At 35.4% G+C, this 19,059-nt stretch overlaps 1 protein-coding gene across 3 annotated transcripts in view; it reads left to right on the top strand.

Moving 5' to 3' along the window:
• The first annotated feature begins 577 nt into the window (after positions 1–577).
• Pde11 (Phosphodiesterase 11) overlaps positions 578–19,059 on the top strand; it is a 140,235-nt gene continuing 121,753 nt past the window's right edge. For all 3 annotated transcript variants that reach the window (XM_074178756.1, XM_074178755.1, XM_074178754.1), the window contains exon 1: positions 578–815. The gene's annotated coding sequence lies outside the window, so the exon portion shown is untranslated. The remainder of the gene's footprint in view (positions 816–19,059) is intronic.

Below are 19,059 nucleotides of genomic sequence, written 5' to 3'. Positions count from 1 at the left end.
CTGACGACATAACAGGTTATATCCAGTAACATTCCCTCATGTAGACACTCCAAACTCAAAAGTCCACGGCCTTCCTGTTGTCGGGGGAAGTAGAGCCGTGGAACGGACGATTTGGGATGCATCATTTTTCGGATTCATTTCACTCCTCCAGTGCTTGTGAAAAAAATTGTAATACAAATTTTATGTACCCCCTTTGAGGGGCTGTATCTTAACAAGGGATGCTCCAATGAAGTTTCTTTATATGAAAGATCCTATCTTTTTTTCGTTGAGGAATCACCTCCTTCAATGTTCTACACTTATTCAGTTACACCCTACCCTGTATTGAATATTAAAATGAAATTTTGTAAAAACATTTTTTTGTCTGTGTTAGCCTTCGAATTCTCCAGCCCAACTGTCACATCACAGAATCGTCTCCTGTTATATTTCAACGTACTTAGGAAACAACCCAGTCCGTTCGTGAAACTGCGAAAAGGAAAGTAAATCCTTAACACGCTGATCAGGTTGAAAATCTGACAACATCGGTCGTTCTCTTGTACATCGGTTTCTCGCTTGTCGGTCGCTCGCTATCCGCCATCGCCTCTTGGCAGTCAGTTGTTTTGAAACGTTCGTTTGTTGATGTTGGCGGAGGAAGTGTACTCAGACATCGCTAAGCAGGCCATGCTCCGCTGTGTGGCCAGTTAGTTGGTCGTGGAAAATTTCGCTCCGTACAATGTGAATTCTTGTGTAACATTGTAGTTATTTGTGATTATTTTTCTTTATTGAGTGTATGTGACTGGTTTTTCAAAATTTTGGATTCATTTCAGGATTTCTCTGTGGTAAATCAATTGTTTGTTCTTTTGTTTCAGCAGCCAGGTTTGTGTGGATCATGTTCATGTTATTATTAGATATTTTCGTAGTCGTATTGCACAAGACAACATTTTTGTTAACAACAGTTGAAATATTTTTATGACTCTCGTGAACCTTTTTATCAGTACTGGTTATTGTATTGAATGAACGTTTACGGCTGAAAACATGTTGAAAATTGTTCGACATTACATCATTCTTAACATAACCTAACGACATATTATCGAATCAGGTGAAGGTACCGATTTTTATCACTTCATCACACGATTTACATACTTACTATTGATAAACTGACTTCTTTGACAAAGTCCTCATATCAATACTGACAAGGAATGCACGTATTTAAAATTGCGGTGGTCAGGTTTCTAAGTATGTCATAACACAGTACTACCAAATATAAACCCCACCGATGTTATTTTAGGATGTCTACAATGTAAAATTTGACAATAATTCTGCTTCGAATCTGTTCATCTTAGTACATTGAAACCGACCTCGGTTTAAATTCGTGATCACAGTAGGTATTGTTCAAGTAAACGATATAGTGCATCCTACCTTCTAACAGCTCTCGTTAAATAATATAGTTAGGGAGCCAACTAATTTCGTTATTCAATAATCATTTCTGATTATATAAGAACACTTCACTAACTTTCTTTGAAAGCTTCTGATAATTCCTCTTCCATATTCTCTGTTTCACTATCACTGTCCTCATTTAAATCAATAATGAATTTATTTCCACCATTAATATCCACCATTGATATCCACCATTAATATCCACCATTAATATCCACCATTTTAATAATAATAAGTTTCCAATCTCCACATCGTCTTTTTCTGCCTGTATTCTTCGGTAATATTAGATACTTGATTTTTAAGTAGCTCTATTACCTTCTAATCAAATTATTTTTACGTCTGATGCTTTGTTTCAATTTTCCCCAAATAAACTCGATGGGATTGAAAACACAAAAATAGGGGAGAAGTCTCAATGTGGTGTGTTCATACTTTTCAGCAATACTCTCAAGGGCTACACTTTTTCAAATGATAGGAAGCGTTGTCAAGAATTATCACACTATTCGCATACAAATTTGGGATCAATGTGTTTTCAAACAATTCCTTGAAAATATTAGTTTCCACGTTCTTATGATAGTCAACATTGCAGTAATCAAGTTTTTTCCACATAATTTCAAAGAATTCGGAAGCCATCCTTTATTTCCTTCACAATGCACAATTATTAGTCGCGATCCTTTGTTTGCAGGCATGTTAGGCGTACACATTCTCGAACCATCAGTTTACCATTTCGTAACGTGTCGTGAGTGTCATACCTACCAAGTTTCGTCCAAATAGGAAATTTTCTGTTGTTCTTGTCTTTATTTAGTTATTTTGTTCTAAGTATTTCTAACGCAATTCCACTATTCTTCTCCTTTCCATAACTGCTTGACGTTTGTTTATTATTTTCTAAATCTAATCTAAATCCTAGTTTTTTATCCAATTCTGAAGAGTTTTTTCACAGCAGCTCACGTTATGGACAAAAGTATTAAATTTTTTTCTTATGATTGCAGTTGTAGGAATCTCATTGCTTTTGTAACAGTCGTATATTGTTTTTTTTTCAATTATTTTATTAGATGAACATCTAAAAGTTTTGGTAATCCCGTATCATATCACGTCTTGCGTTCATAAGGTTTGTTTTTGACTATTTTACGTACAGTTAAGAAAGGAATTTCGGTCAAATCTGATGTTGCTTGTAATAGTTTATTTCCTTCGAAATAACTTGAGATGTAAATTCTTATATATCGAGTGGTCCAACGAAAAGTATGCACCTTGCTTTTCTCCTTTTTTTGTAACTTAACTCAAAAATGCTCGGACAGGTCAATTTTGCTTTTGAGGGGGACACATTTTAGATATATTTTTTTACCTGTGCCTTCAACCCCATAGCGAGGGTGAGTAACAACCCTAAAATTTTAAATGGAAAGTGGGGTCGAATGATATATCATTTGAAAGGGCACGAAATTCTCTTTCCAATGATACCTAATTTGTTGTATTTACTTGAATAGTTATAAAAAAAAGCAAGAACATTTACTCGATATTTTTGGTATTAATGAAAATGCGGAAAAAACGGCATTTTTATCACTACTACATTCCTCAATTTCTCTCGTGCGTTTTTTGGTTCAAATAACAACAGCAGATGAGTGTACAAAAATAATTTAGGCAAACGTTCATTGATTCAGTTCGGTTGCTTTTGAAATTATTTCAACTTTACTGTAAAAATAGTTTATTCCATTCCTGAACGAGTTGAAATTGTTAAACTTTATTATCAACATAATAGTTGTGCTAGACTTACTGCTCGCCTCTTTAATAAGAGTCATACCGCACCTATCATTCAACACGTGCTTTTCCGATGAGAGTACATTTTTTTTAATGGAGTAACCTACACTTATTCCGAGAGGTCCATACCCAGTACCCTCAAAAAATCAATGTCTGGTGTGGCATATTGAGTAGTCATATCGTAGGGCCACTTTTTATTCCTGGGAATTTAACTGGTGAGGTCTACCTGAACATGCTTGAAGATACAATTGATCCTCTCATAACAGAAATAATTGAAAATAACCAAAATCATAATGATGATCGGCTTCATTTCCAGTAAGATGGAGCACCTCCTCACCATGTTGTTCCGGTAAGAGAGTTTTTAGATGACCGGTTTCCTGGACGGTGGATTGGAAGGAGAGGCCCCATCGAGTGGCCTGCCAGGTCACCTGATTTATCGCCTTTAGACTTTTTCCTTTGGGGACACTTGAAAAATAAATGTTTTGCTACGCAGCACGAGTCCATAGATCTTCGCCAACGAATTACAGCAGAGTACAGAAGTATAACACCTGATATGCTACAGAATGTTAGGAATAGATTTGAACAAAATCTGTATTATTATATGGAAGCAAATGGGTCACATTTTCAGCACTTGCTGAAGTAGGATTCTACTAAGTCAATTACACATTTCGAAGTACTGGGTTGTAGTTGTTTTTCTTTCTAATACCTACATGTTTGAGTGAAATACAACAAATTAGGTATCATTGGAAAGATAATTTTGTGCCCTTTCAAATGATATATCACTCGACCCCACTTTCCAATTAAAATTTTAGGGTTGTTACTCACCCTCGCTAGGGGGTTGAAGGCACAGGTAGAAAAATACATCCAAAATGTGTCCCCCTCAAAAGCAAAATTGACCTGTCCGAGCATTTTTGCGTTAAGTTACAAAAAAAGGAGAAAAGCAAGGTGCACACTTTTCGTTGGACCACTCTGTACATTGAAACATATTCTCTGTGTTTCAATATTAAAATGCATCCGTATCTTATTCACTGTAACCTCTTTTTCGCATTGTCCACCATTGCTATTGGAATCACTACGCTGGAAAACGTCTGCGTTGTTATCACACTCGTTATTACTATTATCACTTGTCCAAGGACGCCACATTTTGAACAGAAACAACAAAAATTTTAAGTAATTATAACTGCACCAATATCGAATTTCAACACCCAAATAGAGGTTTGCTGAAAAGTATGGACACACCATACTGAGAATTCCCCCTATTTTTGTGTTTTCAATCCCATCGAGTTGATTTGGGGAAAATTGAAACAAAGTGTCAGGCGTAAAAAGTAATTCCAGTTGAAAAAGACTATATGGAGATTCAAATTAATGGTGGAAAGTATTTTGGAATGAAGAGATATAAATAATGTTATTGTCGGGGAGAGAGAAGTATACAATATAGGAAGATTCTAGGAAAACTGTAAAAGGAAAAAGTGTTTACAGAGCAATTTGCAAAAAAAAATATCAAGGAACAACTAGCAGATCATTAACAACCATGAAATTTGCAAGAAAATGCAGCCAATAGAAGAAATATATGTCACATATGATTATTTTCATTTAAATTCATTGAATATTAACTGTTGGCCAGAATAAACAAAAAAAAATGGAGCAAGAAAACACTGTATTTTAAAAATAAAATTACTTACTGAAGGTATACTGAAATGCATTTGTTTTATAAATATTATTCATTTTTTTTTTAATTCAGTTAATGAACAATATCATCACCCGCTCTCAACTGTTACATATGTTGAATTTTTGAGTTCCTAGACGGTCATCTAGGAATAGTGTCACATTTTATCTCAACACCCGCGTACAAATATAATGAAAAAAATCGCCAATTATACAGATTATACAATTATGCCAGATTATGCAAATCAAGACATTTCTTAGCAAACTGACAGTTCTGTTTTTATTTATTTTTTTATATAGATTCACAAATTATATTATGTAAGTACATATTTGTAAATGCCACTGTTACTCTCTATTCTGTAATTGGGTTCATCCTGTAGAATGGTGTAAGAAATAAATAAATAAATAAATATTCAATTCATTTTTATACTTTGAATTTTTGTAAAAATTAAGTACTTAATTAGTTTTTTTTGATAGTTCATGATTTTATTTTTCGTCGGAATTAAAGAAATGCCAGAATTTTGTAGTTTTTTTTATTAGATTCGAAGATAAACATAACAAAATCACTTGATTCCAATCGCGATTCAAATCATGATTTGAATCATTTGATTTCAATTAGGCCAACTCTGCCAATCAGTAGTTCAGAAGTGATAGTACTCTTCCACAAAAAATAACATACAATCAAGCCTCGAATCACTGGAGATACTCTTGAACTTCACATTTTGCAAATCGTAAGGTTCAGGGCATTGTCAGTCAAATAAAACTTGATGTGTGTGTTGCTGTCAGTTCTCAACTGTACTGTACAGTCATCGGTAATTTATCGTGGGATATTAATTGTCTTGGATTTTCCTTTGGTCGATAGGAATTTGTTTTGAGTCAATATTATCTTATGTGATAATGGATATAAAAATATTCCGAAACGAATTGTTTGCATACCCGCTAATTTTTTTTCCAGAGAAATACGCGTCTCTTCAAAAACTATGGGGAATTTTCATTGTTCTGGAAAAATATTTATTAATTCAATAATTTCTATTTTATCCCTTTTAAAGTAAATCCCGCTCAGATATAATACACTTGTGCCAGTGTTTTTTTCAATACTTGGAGGAGTTCTGATATGCAATTTTTGGTATGTCCTTGAGCTGTCTCAGATATATAATCCTTAATGTACTGCTATTTTCCTTTTGAACATTTCAACCATGCGGTTGTAACTATGACTCTTTCTCATACGACTGTATGTTGTCTCAAACAAATGAAGTTATTTGATTTAATTTGATTCGAAAGACGTGTGGATCATGTCCTGATTCATGCTCAAACGTTTTTTCAGATACGAACTGGAAAACACTATTTAATCGGAACGAGTACTTTCCCACACTCAGGTGAATGAGAAGACTTCATAGAAGTTATCGTCAAGTTTAATTACGATACAAATTTCATCCACACATATATATATTCAACCCTTGAACTTGCACTGAGATCTTGTAGATCAAGAAACTCTGTATGGGGTTGTGCCTCATTCTTTTTAACCTCATTTCGAACAATGCAATGAAGGTTGCGTAGTGTAGCTGTCACATTCACGTATGTTATTCATTATGCAAATTGATGGATTCTCGAAAAATATGGTAAGAGTAAATTCCTCCAATGAGAAAGATGATGGGTTGATGGCTAACCTTCCTGGTTTCAAGTATGTGATACTTGAGCTTCAAAATATCTTTCATTGTTTCTAGTTATCAGTTTCATTGATTTTTATTTGTTTAAAATGAGTTCAGGTAAGAGCAATATAAAAGTTATTTAGTGGTGAGCAAAAACTTCTTTGCCATGACTGTTTTCGACATGTTCCTCATATTGCTTCCCGCAAGCAGCGCGTAACTTCAAGAGAATACTCCTTATTGATGTTGTGGCGCGAATTCCTGATGTACTACGCCAAGGCTGATGTATACTACGCTACAGTTATCGAAGAAAATAGTGAGCAACACCTTGACATTTGATCGAAATTGGCGTCCTTCTTTTTATCTTGGCTCACCTAGGCTCTTTCGATGTCATAGTCATATACCCATGATTCATCACCAGTTATGACCCCTTTAAGCAAATCAGGATTGCGGTTATTGTTATTCAACAATTCCTGAGCGATGCTCATGCGACGGTTTTTTCAGTCGAAATTCAGCCAGTTTGGAAAGAATTTCGTTGCCACATGCTTCTTGTCGAAAATTTTTCAAAAAATTGCATGGTATGAGTCAACCAATATGCCCACATTCTCAGCAACATCTCTAATAGTCAATCGAAGATTTCCCATAAGAGTTTTCTTCACTTTCTCAACATTTTCATTGATTTTTGTGCTGGGGCTTTCAAGGCAAGCGTCGTCATTCAAATCTCCCCCACTTGTGAGAAGCAATCACTGTAGGCTACTATCAACATTTCAAGTGTTTTCGAGCACTTAATTCCATTTTTTGCACAAAATTTGATGCGAATTCTATGATCCAAGTGAATTTATACATTAGGATTTCTATTTCAAATAAAGATCTATTCATTAATTTTTTTCGATAGCAGAAAATCGTCGAACACGCAAAATACTCCTAACTTTTATGCCTCTCACCAACGAACCAAACATGGTAAACAGGACGAAGCTGTGAACATATGACCGATACGAGTTTACCAACATAAAAAATAAAAACAAACGCTAGTCGAATGTATTTAGCCCGCGAAATTTGAACATTTATCTCATATTTTGATCGTTCCACGTACATATTCATTTTTATTCACTTATAACAAGAGTCATGCATTATGCCGGTAATTTCGAAAAATGTTTCAGAAGCTGATTTTTTGAAAATTACATATAAATATAGGTCCGAATGAGCATTGTCTCCAACATACATCTCCTTAGACTTTCTAATAGTTCCATTTTTTGTATTATTATTGTAAATATCGCTTTGATACAGAGGTAGAGGAATTTGTTCCATCTCTCAACAACAGAACCAAATATTAGTTCATATGGAATTGAAAACGAAGAGATTAGGTTAGATCCAAAGCAAGTGGGTCTATTCGACCCTCCACCGCAACCCGAAAGTGTTTATTGTGGCTCACACACTCGACCAAATAAACCCGGCTTCTTAACGAAGCCGATTAGTTTGTATGGTGAGTGGTCTTTCAGGTTAGATGGTAAGATTACGGCTCAGTCGAACTCTAAAAACCGGATTCGGTCCGCAGAGGGGCAGGTACAAAGCATATGCTCTACTGTTTCACCATTTTCCAAACAGAGGCGACACACACTGGCTTCCGACAGTCCGAGTCTCTACATATGATGATTTAGACGACAGTGACCTGTAAGAAGGTCTGTTAGACATCGTAGTTCATCCATACTGTGGTCCAACAACTGTTTGGTATCAATGACAGGTTCTGGTACGATGAAGCTGCTTGCAGCATCCTTAGATATCTCGGTTATAAGCATTAAGGAGGCTCTAGAATTCGATGTCTGCAGTAAGCATACTAGGTACTTTTAGATGTATTGAGGTCTGCGGTAAAAATATATTGGCCAAACTAGAACATCCATCAAATCTCGATTCAAAGAACACGCAGCACTTTTAAGATTTCCAAGGCTAGACAAATCTAGTATCGCTCAACATACCTTGGAGAACGGCCACAGAATAGATACAAACTGGATGCTTTCGAAAGTCGGGAAGTAGTAGAGGTCCCATTCCAAACAGCCATTGTATTCCTTCTAGAAATCACTAAATTGAAATTTGCGGGGAGTTGGGAGTGAATATTTTTGAAAGAGGTCAGTTTTTAACTTCTACTTTTTAATTAATGAAGAGTGATAAGCTTCCCATATTCATATTGTTTTATCGAAGTTGTATAACTATGGTATTAGAGGTGTTTGTCTGGAATGGTTAGATATCGTTCTCAATATGTGAGTCTGAAACATCATCAAAATAATATAATTCTTAATGTTACATCTGCCAATACCAATATAATAATATAGGTGTTCCACAAGGATCTATTTTGGACCCAGTTCTTTTTATTTTGTACATAAATGAAATCTCAAATTCCTTTCCGGATATTGAGATGACTATTTATGCAGACGACACTTCTTTACTGATTTCCAACAAAAATCAAATAGAACTAAAATAAATCTGTGAAACTGCTCTATGCCAACTAACTTCTTGGTTCAATCAAATCACTATTTATTTCGAAGCAGACAAAACTAACTTTATGAAATTCCATAGTCATCAGAGGGAATTGGTAGACGTAGATATAATTTTGAATAACACACCTCTGCCTATAAATAAAAGCATTTGATTCTTAGGACTATTCGTTGACTCACATTCAGATTGGAAAGAATATTACAAGCTCCTGATTTCCAAACTTTCGTCTCTTCACTATATGTTCAGAAATCTCAAAATTGTTTTGACACAGCAACAATTAATAAACATATACTACGCACAAGTGGAAAGACGACTGAGGTATGGTATTTGCCTATGGGGAGACTCTACACTGTCGAATAATCAAATCGTCGCAAAGATTTTTCAACAACTCCATCAAAAGCTTTAAACATTAACGTACTTTAAAAAAAAATCTCAAAGGATACCTGGTTAAGAAATGTCTATATTCGTTAAATGAATACCTTTAACTTGAATTTTATGTAAGTCAGTATTCTGTGTACTATGTATACTATGTATATGTATATGTAAACATGTCTTCGTAATGATATACAATCCTTAATGTACTGCTATTTTCCTTTTGTACATTTCAACCATGCGGTTGTAACTATGACTCTTTTTTATACGACTGTATGTTGTCTCAAAGAAATAAAGTTATTTGATTCAATTTGATTCGAAAGACGTGTGGATCATGTCCTGAGTCATGCTCAAACGTTTTTTCAGATACGAACTGGAATAAACTATTCAACCGGAAAGAGTACTTTCCCACACTCAGGTGAATGAGAAGACTTCATAGAAGTTATCGTCAAGTTTAATTACGATACAAATTTCATCCACACATCTATATATTCAACCCTCGTACTTGCACTGAGATCTTGTAGATCAAGAAACTCTGTATGGGGTTGTGCCTTATTCTTTTTAACCTTATTTCGAACAATGCAATGAAGGTTGCGTAGTGTAGCTGTCATTCACGTATGTTATTCATTATGCAAATTGATGGATTGTCAAAAAATATGGTAAGAGTAAATTCCTCCAATGAGAAAGATGATGGGTTGATGGCTAACCTTCCTGGTTTCAAGTATGTGATACTTGAGCTTCAAAATAGCTTTCATTGTTTCTAGTAATCAGTTTCATTGATTTTTATTTGTTTAAAATGAGTTAAGGTAAGAGCAATATAAAAGTTATTCAGTGGTGAGCAAAAACTTCTTTGCCGTGACTGTTTTCGACATAATTGAATTGCTCTACAGGAATCCGCCTTTACTAGCAGTAAGATGATCATCAGTTGTTTGGACTCAACATAAAACAATTCTTTTTCGCTCCGTATCTTCGACAAAAAGGACAAAATATCCTTAGAATAGTCCAAGCAATAGTCCCTAAATTTTTTGCCACATGTTTAATAAACACCCTGTATACCACGACACAGTAGAATAAATAGTAATTTTGATATGGAGCTGCAAAAATACATGATATTAAAACGGACAAAACCTTTAAAACAACCTCATGTTGAAGAGCAGTCTGGATAATGGTGAAACATACAACTAAAAAAAAATAATAAAACTCCCATTTGATTGATCAAGGTACCTATTATGCATCAAGAACAAATAGGTAGTTCATGACAATTTGTCTAACGGCTGTTGTACTCTTCAATTGGCCAAATTGAATATTCAATTATCTCAATCGACTTAACTGCTACTTTTTATTTGCTTTTCTGCTTCATTGATCGTGACAAATGACCGTCTGAATTTTATTGCGGCAAAATGACAAATTAGACAATCAGTAAACATATTTTTAGTGGTTTTAGCGGATGTGGATATCGATATGAAGGTTAGTATCAATTTCTTTGTCCATTTCAGTTGGTTATATAGGATTTTCATTGTGGCATTGAAACCAAGTTTGGGAATTCTCTGCTCTTTCTGTGAGAAAATATTTTTTCATTGAAAAAAAGAGATTTTTTTTCCACCAATTGAAAATCAAATACCATTGTGAATTTGGGAATTTGCCAAATCATTTTTCGTTATTGAAAATAAAGTCGATGAACAAATAGCTCACACAAGTTTGCTCCTACATCCACCGTATTCGCCAGATTTGGCTCCCAGCGACTTCTAGCTGTTCGCAATCCTCAAAAAAATGTACACCGGCAAAAAATTTCACTCAAATGAAGAGGTTAGTGCTGAAACTGAACAGCGAGACCGTTGTGGAATATTTGTCGAGAAAGAACCGCGTTCATGCAAAGGAGCAATAAAGTAAACTTTCCACAATTTTATTTAACAGTGTATTGAAATGTGGAAACCTCTATGAAATCATTACAAGTAGCTACGGAACCACCTGAATAATTTTTTTCCCGCAAAGTACAACTTTCAGCAAAACATAACTTTTTTCGAAGAGACTTTAACACGTGCCTGATCAAAAAATATTTATTATCTTCCGAATTTTCCAATATATCATAATCGTAAAACCACTTCCTCAAAAGCCGGTGTGGGTTTTTCATTTGTCAAATCAATTGAAAACAACATACTTGTTTGAGCTTTTATCTTATCAAACCCGGTTGACAATGGAGATTACAAATATTCCATCGTCAACACTTTCACCAGGATCAAACTACAGATGCGGCTGATGAAATATATTATTCTGTATTTGTTTAAGGATAGAAAAGTTAGTATATGTTTCTTGCTATGAAATTGAAATTATCTCAAATTCAAAGGGATATGCCTAATCCTATTGTCGTTTTTGTTGGAAAGTTTGTTTACATATGATTTCAATATTTTTGTGTGAACAAAAACCACGTGTTTTGGGGTGTATTCCATAAAGAAATATGGAACAAAGGGTTTCGGAGACGAGAAATGTGGATGAATAATCATGCAACCAAGGGCGTGAAGCGTTCGTTTTTGCAAACTTTTTTGGTCCAGTTGGACGACCCTGCGAGCTTGAGTGAATAAAAAAGTAATACACGATTTCAAATTCAACCACTTCATTAACACAAATTACAAGACGGTTTGAAAATTATCGAAGGTAAACACTGCAAGTTATAACTGATTTTTGCTGTCATCAAGATGTGTCTATACAAGTGTCTATACAATTTCTTAGCTCTTTTCGTAATAGGCACAATCACGGAAGGTCGATAAAAAACTTTGATTTCCTCCACAAAAAATGACTTTGAAGTGATAACTTCTTATGGGAGGGTAAACCGCTTCGTTACCTAACGCGTAACGGCGCCATTTTCTCTGGCTTTCCTTTCTCTCACGCATACGTCAGCGGAAGGTACGCCTAACGGAAAGTACATGCCTAACGCAGTGTGCGTTAGGCATGTACTGTTGACAGTATTATGAACATCTTACTACCAAGCACGTAATATTTTTTTATTATGTGAAATATGGCTTAAAAATGATGATACTAATATTTTGTGTATGCACATTATAAGTATCATTATTTAATCCTACAAAAGTAATAATTGGCTCATGGTAGCTATAATATACGTACATACACAACATAATAAAATACTCTATCAATAAATAACCTTTTCTTATATTATCGTATTGATATACATAGAATTGAAGTCATAATCTAAGCTCAAGTTGAACAATGTCAATATTGAATAGTTCAACTTAGATTAGTTAAAGTTATCACTTCTATCGGGCGCTCCGAGACGCACATTTTTTTTATTTGTACTACAATACAGAATTCAAAAACAATTGGTCGGTTGAAAAATAACAATTCCTTGCAGTTTTTTAAACAATTCGGCACAGGATTGCCCCATGGCAACATGCATTTGTGTCATCAGTTAGGCCGGTGACATACGTCGCTATTTTCTGGGTGAAAAAGGTAAAAAACGTCAGGTAAAAATCGCTGGGTAAAAATCGATGGGTGAAAATGCTACAAATTGCTGGGTAAAAATGGTGAGAATCGCTGGGTGAATATGATAAAATTGGTTGGGTAAAAATGGTGAAACTCGCTGGGTTAAAATGGTAAAAATCGTTGAGTAAAAATGGTAAAAATGGTTAAAATCGCTGTGTAGAAATCGCTGGATAAAAATCGCTGGGTAAAAATCGATGGGTAAAAATCGCTGGGTAAAAGTGATGAAAATCGCTGGGTGGAAATGGTAAAAATCGTTGGTTAGAAAACCCTAGGTAATAATGGTAAAAATCGATGATTGAAAATAGTAAAAATCGCTGGGTAAAAATGGCAAAACTCCCTGGGTAAATATCGCTGGGTAAAAATTGCTGGGTAGAAATGGTAAAAGTAGCTGGATAAAAATGGTTAAAAATCGCTGAGTGAAAGTCGCTGGGTAAAATGGTGAAAATCGCTGAGTAAAAATGGTAAACATCGTTGAGTAAAAATGGTAAAAATCGTTGAGTAAAAATGGTTAAAATCGCTGTATAGAAATCGCTGGATAAAAATCGCTGGGTAAAAACGATTAAAATCGCTGGGTAAAAATGGTAAAAATCGTTGGTTAGAAAACCCTAGGTAATAATGGTAAAAATCGATGATTGAAAAAAGTAAAAATCGCTGGGTAAAAATGGCAAAATTCCCTGGGTAAATATCGCTGGGTAAAAATTGCTGGGTAGAAATGGTAAAAGTAGCTGGATAAAAATGGTTAAAAATCGCTGAGTGAAAGTCGCTGGGTAAAATGGTGAAAATCGCTGAGTGAAAATGGTAAAAATCGCTGGGTAAAAATGGTGAAAATCGCTGGGTAAAAATTGTGAAAATCGTTGGGTACAAAACGCTGGGTAATAATGGTAAAAATCGATGGTTGAATATAGTAAAAATGGCAAAACTGCCTGGGTAAAAGTCGCTGGGTAAAAATGATAAAAATCGCTGGGTGAAAATGGTGAAAATCGCTGGATAAAACGGTAAAAATCGTTGGTTAGAAAACCCTAGGTAATAATGGTAAAAATCGATGATTGAAAATTGTAAAAATCGCTGGGTGAAAATGGAAAAAATCGTTGGGTAGAAAACGCTGGGTAATAATGGTAAACATCGATGGGTGAAAATAGTAAAAATCGCTGGATAAAAATGGCAAAACAGCCTGGGTAAAAGTCGCTGGGTAAAAATGATAAAAATCGCTGGGTTAAAATGGTGAAAATCGCTGGATAAAAATAGTAAAAATGGTTAGAATTGCTGAGTAAAAGTCGCTGGATAAAAATGGAAAAAATCGCTGGGTGAAAATGGTAAATATCGCTGGGTAGAAATGGTAAAAATCGCTGGGTAAAAATTGTAAAAATCACTGGGTAAAATTAGCTGGGTAAAAATAGCTGGGTGGAAATGGTAAAAATCGCTGGTTAAAAATGGTAAAACTCGATGGGTAAAAATCGCTGGGTAAAAATCGTTGGGTAGAAATCGCTGGGTAAAAATGGTAAAGATTGCTGGGTAGAAATAGCTGGGTAAAAATCGCTGGGTATAAATCGTTGGGTGAAAATGATAAAAATCGTGTGTAAAAATGGTAAAAATCGCTGGGTAAAATTTGTAAAAATTGCTGGACCAAAATGGTTAAAATCGCTGGGTCAAAATAGCTTGATGAAAATTGCTGGGTAAAAATGGTAAAAATCGCTGGGTAAAATGGTAAAAATCGCTGGGTAAAAATCGATTTCCTGGCACTCCGGGGTTCCCGACTGGAGGGGAAATACTCCCTTGTCGTCCTCTAGTACCGTTCTCCCCTTCAAAGCAACCACCATGAAGACTGCTGCTGCGATATTTCACCATCGAATGGTGGTATCCGTTTACGCTTTGGAAGCAGAAGGCGCTCTTACTGGAAGACGCCGCCCATTGAGGTTCAACTTGTGCCCGTACCACCCAATATTGAATCAGGAAGAAAGGTCTCTGTAGCAAAAGACGAACAAATGCTACAAGTTCATGGAACGACTTTATGGACATTCGGTTATAGGTGAAAAACTTGTCTGCATGTTCTCTGATTTTTCTGTAGAAAACAGAAAACCTTTCTACTTGGTTTCATTTTTGGTGGTACGAATGCACGTCATACCTCCTTGGGTTTGGGTGGCGTCTTCCAGCAAGAGCGCCTTCTGCTTCCAAAGCGCAAAGGGATACCATCAACAGCAGCAGCAAACTTCATAGTGGTTGCTTTGAAGGTGGGAATGATTACTATAGGACCACAAGGGAATTTTACCCCTCCAGTCAGAAATTCGGACTGCCAGGAAATCGCTCGGAAATTGCGGACACTGTCAGGTACTCACTATTGCGATTTTTACCCAGCAATTTCCGCTCGGAAACCGCGCTGGAAAAAACCGCTCGGAAATCGCAGAGTTTGTCACCGGCCTAAGGTAATTTGAAGAGGAGCGCATGAAAAAATAGAGGTGAAATAGTTTTCGATACTCACGGGCCGATTCCTCCTGGAGTACATGTATCAGTCGACTCTATTAGTGACTGTTAACCTCGGTGTTATGACGTACAGAGAATGGCGGGATTTCGACCTGTGGCAGGTAGCAAACAAAAATCGAATATCATTATAGAATTTATTCACCTCACGAAAGCCCGCCTCCCAAATTATAGTCACCAACAATCCTCTTCATCAGCGTCTTTCGTCGAAAATAATGAGAAGAGAAAGGTGTGGAATCGGCGAAAAGTTTGACACCCACTTCATTCTGGCCTGGCTGATATACGACCGCCTTGAAATTCATTACCTTTTTTATTCATATTTAGAACCGACGGTATTCCTTTAGTGAGTTTTTTGTGAAAATAAACTCAGACGCTCATTCATCACTTTCAGTTTGTTGTAATAGTGAGAAGAAATAATTATCAATGTAATGTCGGTGTGTGGCCTTGACGGGTTTTCAGTTTCACAACCAAATCTAGTAACTATGAGTTAGGACTTTCTGTAAAATTGGGATCAATGCTTCTTTTTTCCGTGGCGTCTCGATTCTGTCCCCACTTATCATTCAATCGGCCTTCATGAAGACTGCAAAGTTTCAATGTTGGTAAACCGAATGTTTTAAAAAAATTTGGCAATAGAATATAAGACGTCTGTTCCAAAAATTGAGTGAATTTTCATTTTTCTCAACAAATATTTATTCATCAGTTTCTATTTTGTCCTCTTCAAAGTATAGTCCCTCTCAGATATAATACACTTGTACCGGGGTTTTTTCCAATCCCCGATCCAGTTTCGATATTATTAATCTAACTGTGATTTAACCAGCAGATTCAGATTCGAAAATTGTTACAGTCGTGTAGATTGTACATTAAACTGCCGAGCATTTCCAGTTTATCCTCGAGTAAAATTTCACAAAGCGCTACATACATCACTGAGATTGTGAATCATAAATCTCCCGATTTCGGTAAAAAAAAAATTTGCGAATATAGGACCAAAAATGTGATATACTTTAATCACCATGTTCAGTATTGTGGAAGGCAGATGGATCATTTTAAGCATATACAGAGTGGTCCAACGAAAAGTATGCACCTTGCTTCTCTCCTTTTTTTGTAACTTAACGCAAAAATGCTCAGACAGGTCAATTTTGCTTTTGAGGGGGACACATTTTAGATGTATTTTTCTACCTGTGCCTTCAACCCCCTAGCGAGGGTGAATAACAACCCTAAAATTTCAAATGGAAAGTGGGGTCGAGTGATATATCATTTGAAAGGGCACAAAATTGTCTTTTCAATGATACCTAGTTTGTTGTATTTCACTCAAACTTGTAGGTATTATGAAGAAAAACAACTACAACCCAGTACTTTGAAATGTGTAATTGACTTAGTAGCATCCTACTTCAGCAAGTGCTGAAAATGTGACCCATTTGCTTCCATACAATAATACAGATTTTGTTCATATATATTCCTAACATTCTGTAGCATATCAGGTGTTATACTTCTGCACTCTGCTGTAATTCGTTGGCGAAGATCTTCTATGGACTCGGGCTGCATAGCAAAACATTAATTTTTCAAGTGTCCCCAAAGGAAAAAGTCTAAAGGTGATAAATAAGGTGACCTGGCAGGCCATTCGATGGGGCCTCTCCTTCCAATCCACCGTCCAAAAAACCGGTCATCTAAAAACTCTCTTACCGGAGCAATATAGTGAGGAGATGCTCCATCTTGCTGGAAATGAAGCCGATCATCATTATGATTTTGGTCATTTTCAATTATTTCTGTTACGAGGGGATCAATTAAATCTTCAAGCATGTTCAGGTAGACCTAGTTAAATTCCCAGGAATAAAAAGTGGCCCTACGATATGACTACCTAATATGCCACACCAGACATTCATTTTTTGAGGGTACTGGGTATGGACCTCTCGGAATAAGTGTGGCTTACTGTTATCCCAGTAACGGCAATTATGCCTATTAACATCTCCATTCAAAAAAAATGTACTCTCATCGGAAAAGCACGTGTTGAATGATAGGTGCGGATCATCAATTAGTAGCTGGCTCAGTTGTTCACAAAATTGCAGCCTTCTATCAGGATCATCTTCATTGAGTTCCTGTACTAAATTAATTTTGTACGGATGAAATTTATAGGCTTTTAATATCCGTATTATGGACGAACAGGAGACACCTGAGGCTGCAGCAAGCTGACGGGTACTTTGAGTATGATCCAATTCAACATGTCCCAAAACAGCGACTTCCATTGCTTCATTTCTGATCGGTTTCCGTGGCTGGTGTTTCACATTACAGACAGATCCGGTATCGACAAACTTTTGGACTAACTTGGCAACGTACGAATCATTCACATTTTTTCCGGGATGACTGTTATTTATAATTACGTCCAAAATGCTAATTGATTATATTAGATGATCGGTGAACACAATACAGTTTTAGGCAATAAAAGTGTTTTATAAATTTGTCATAGAAACGTTTATGAAATAAAATTAAAAAGCCATTATAAAATAGTCAGGAAATTATCACAGACACGTTTTTGCAACTAACTTATAAAACATATTTTCCTATAAAAGTGAATTGTTATGTAGCAGTTTCATAATACTTTTCTGCGAGATTTTTATGATAGTTATAAAACGATTTCAAGCTTATTTTATAACTGTTTCCTGTAGCTTTTATGAAATTATTTTATTGGAATGCTTTCAGATAATATTTTATTTTCATTACCATATTGTCACTTCAATGATGATTTCCCAACTATTTTATAGTGTGGTATATTAACTACAATTCAAAAACACTAATAGTACTGTTATAAAATCAAATTGCTTTTGCTAATATATATTTGCTGCCACCAAGAATAAAATGCAGCATTTAGGAACAACCAGCTGACATCGATTCGTAATCACAGCTTTGAAAAATTCTTAAAAATTTCAGTTATATTTAGTAAGAATATTTTTGTTTAGTTATTCAAGTGGGACACCATCGATATCGTGGTGGAAATTAGTTCTTCAGCAACTTCTATATATTTCATTTTTATTGAGTATAGGTACCCCATAAGTAAATTCAATATTTTTAATTCATCCTTAATTTTAGACACTAGGATATGCATATATATGTGTATGTATATGTTATACTTTCAATTTGATAATAATTCCATTGTGTGGATACTGTAGTGGATTTTTCTGTTTGCATCCCGAATATATATCCCGTAATTATTTATTTATAACTCAATAGCGACCATCTTGAACATTTATTGGGTGGTATATAATAGTTTTAGATTCAGTTCAAGGTGCTTCAAATAGACGAAGAAATGACTTGGTGTTCCATAAAAAAACTTTCTGGAAGCTTTGAGTCGCCCTGTATATTTGAAATACTAAAAAAAAACACTTGAAACTATCCCACCTAACCTAAGTGCTTCAATTTTTTTTGCGAAAAACAGGAAAAGGTTATTATAATGGTTAAAACTCGTCGTTTAGCCTTTATAATCGATGAAAGAAACTTTTTAGCCAAAACATCCCGACAGATAGGTAATATTTATCCAAACTGTATGTGAAAAGCTTTAAAAGTAGTCCGACTCTGCCGCAATACCATCACTCCCAGAACTAAGTGTTTCTTAACACTTTTGAAGGAGTAATATAGTTGCTAAAATACGTTGAAATGCTTGCTAATGATACCAATTTATTTTATAGAACGACGCCATTTTAAATGATAGCGATCCGGGATACTGAAATTAGATGAGTTGAAAATATGAAATATCGCACATATA

Source organism: Leptinotarsa decemlineata, unplaced genomic scaffold (assembly GCF_025532065.1).
Source record: "Leptinotarsa decemlineata unplaced genomic scaffold, Ldec_3_MD MMD2_tig00004307_RagTag_RagTag, whole genome shotgun sequence".
Classification (NCBI taxonomy): domain Eukaryota; kingdom Metazoa; phylum Arthropoda; class Insecta; order Coleoptera; family Chrysomelidae; genus Leptinotarsa; species Leptinotarsa decemlineata.
This window is presented reverse-complemented; position numbering and strand designations above follow the sequence as displayed.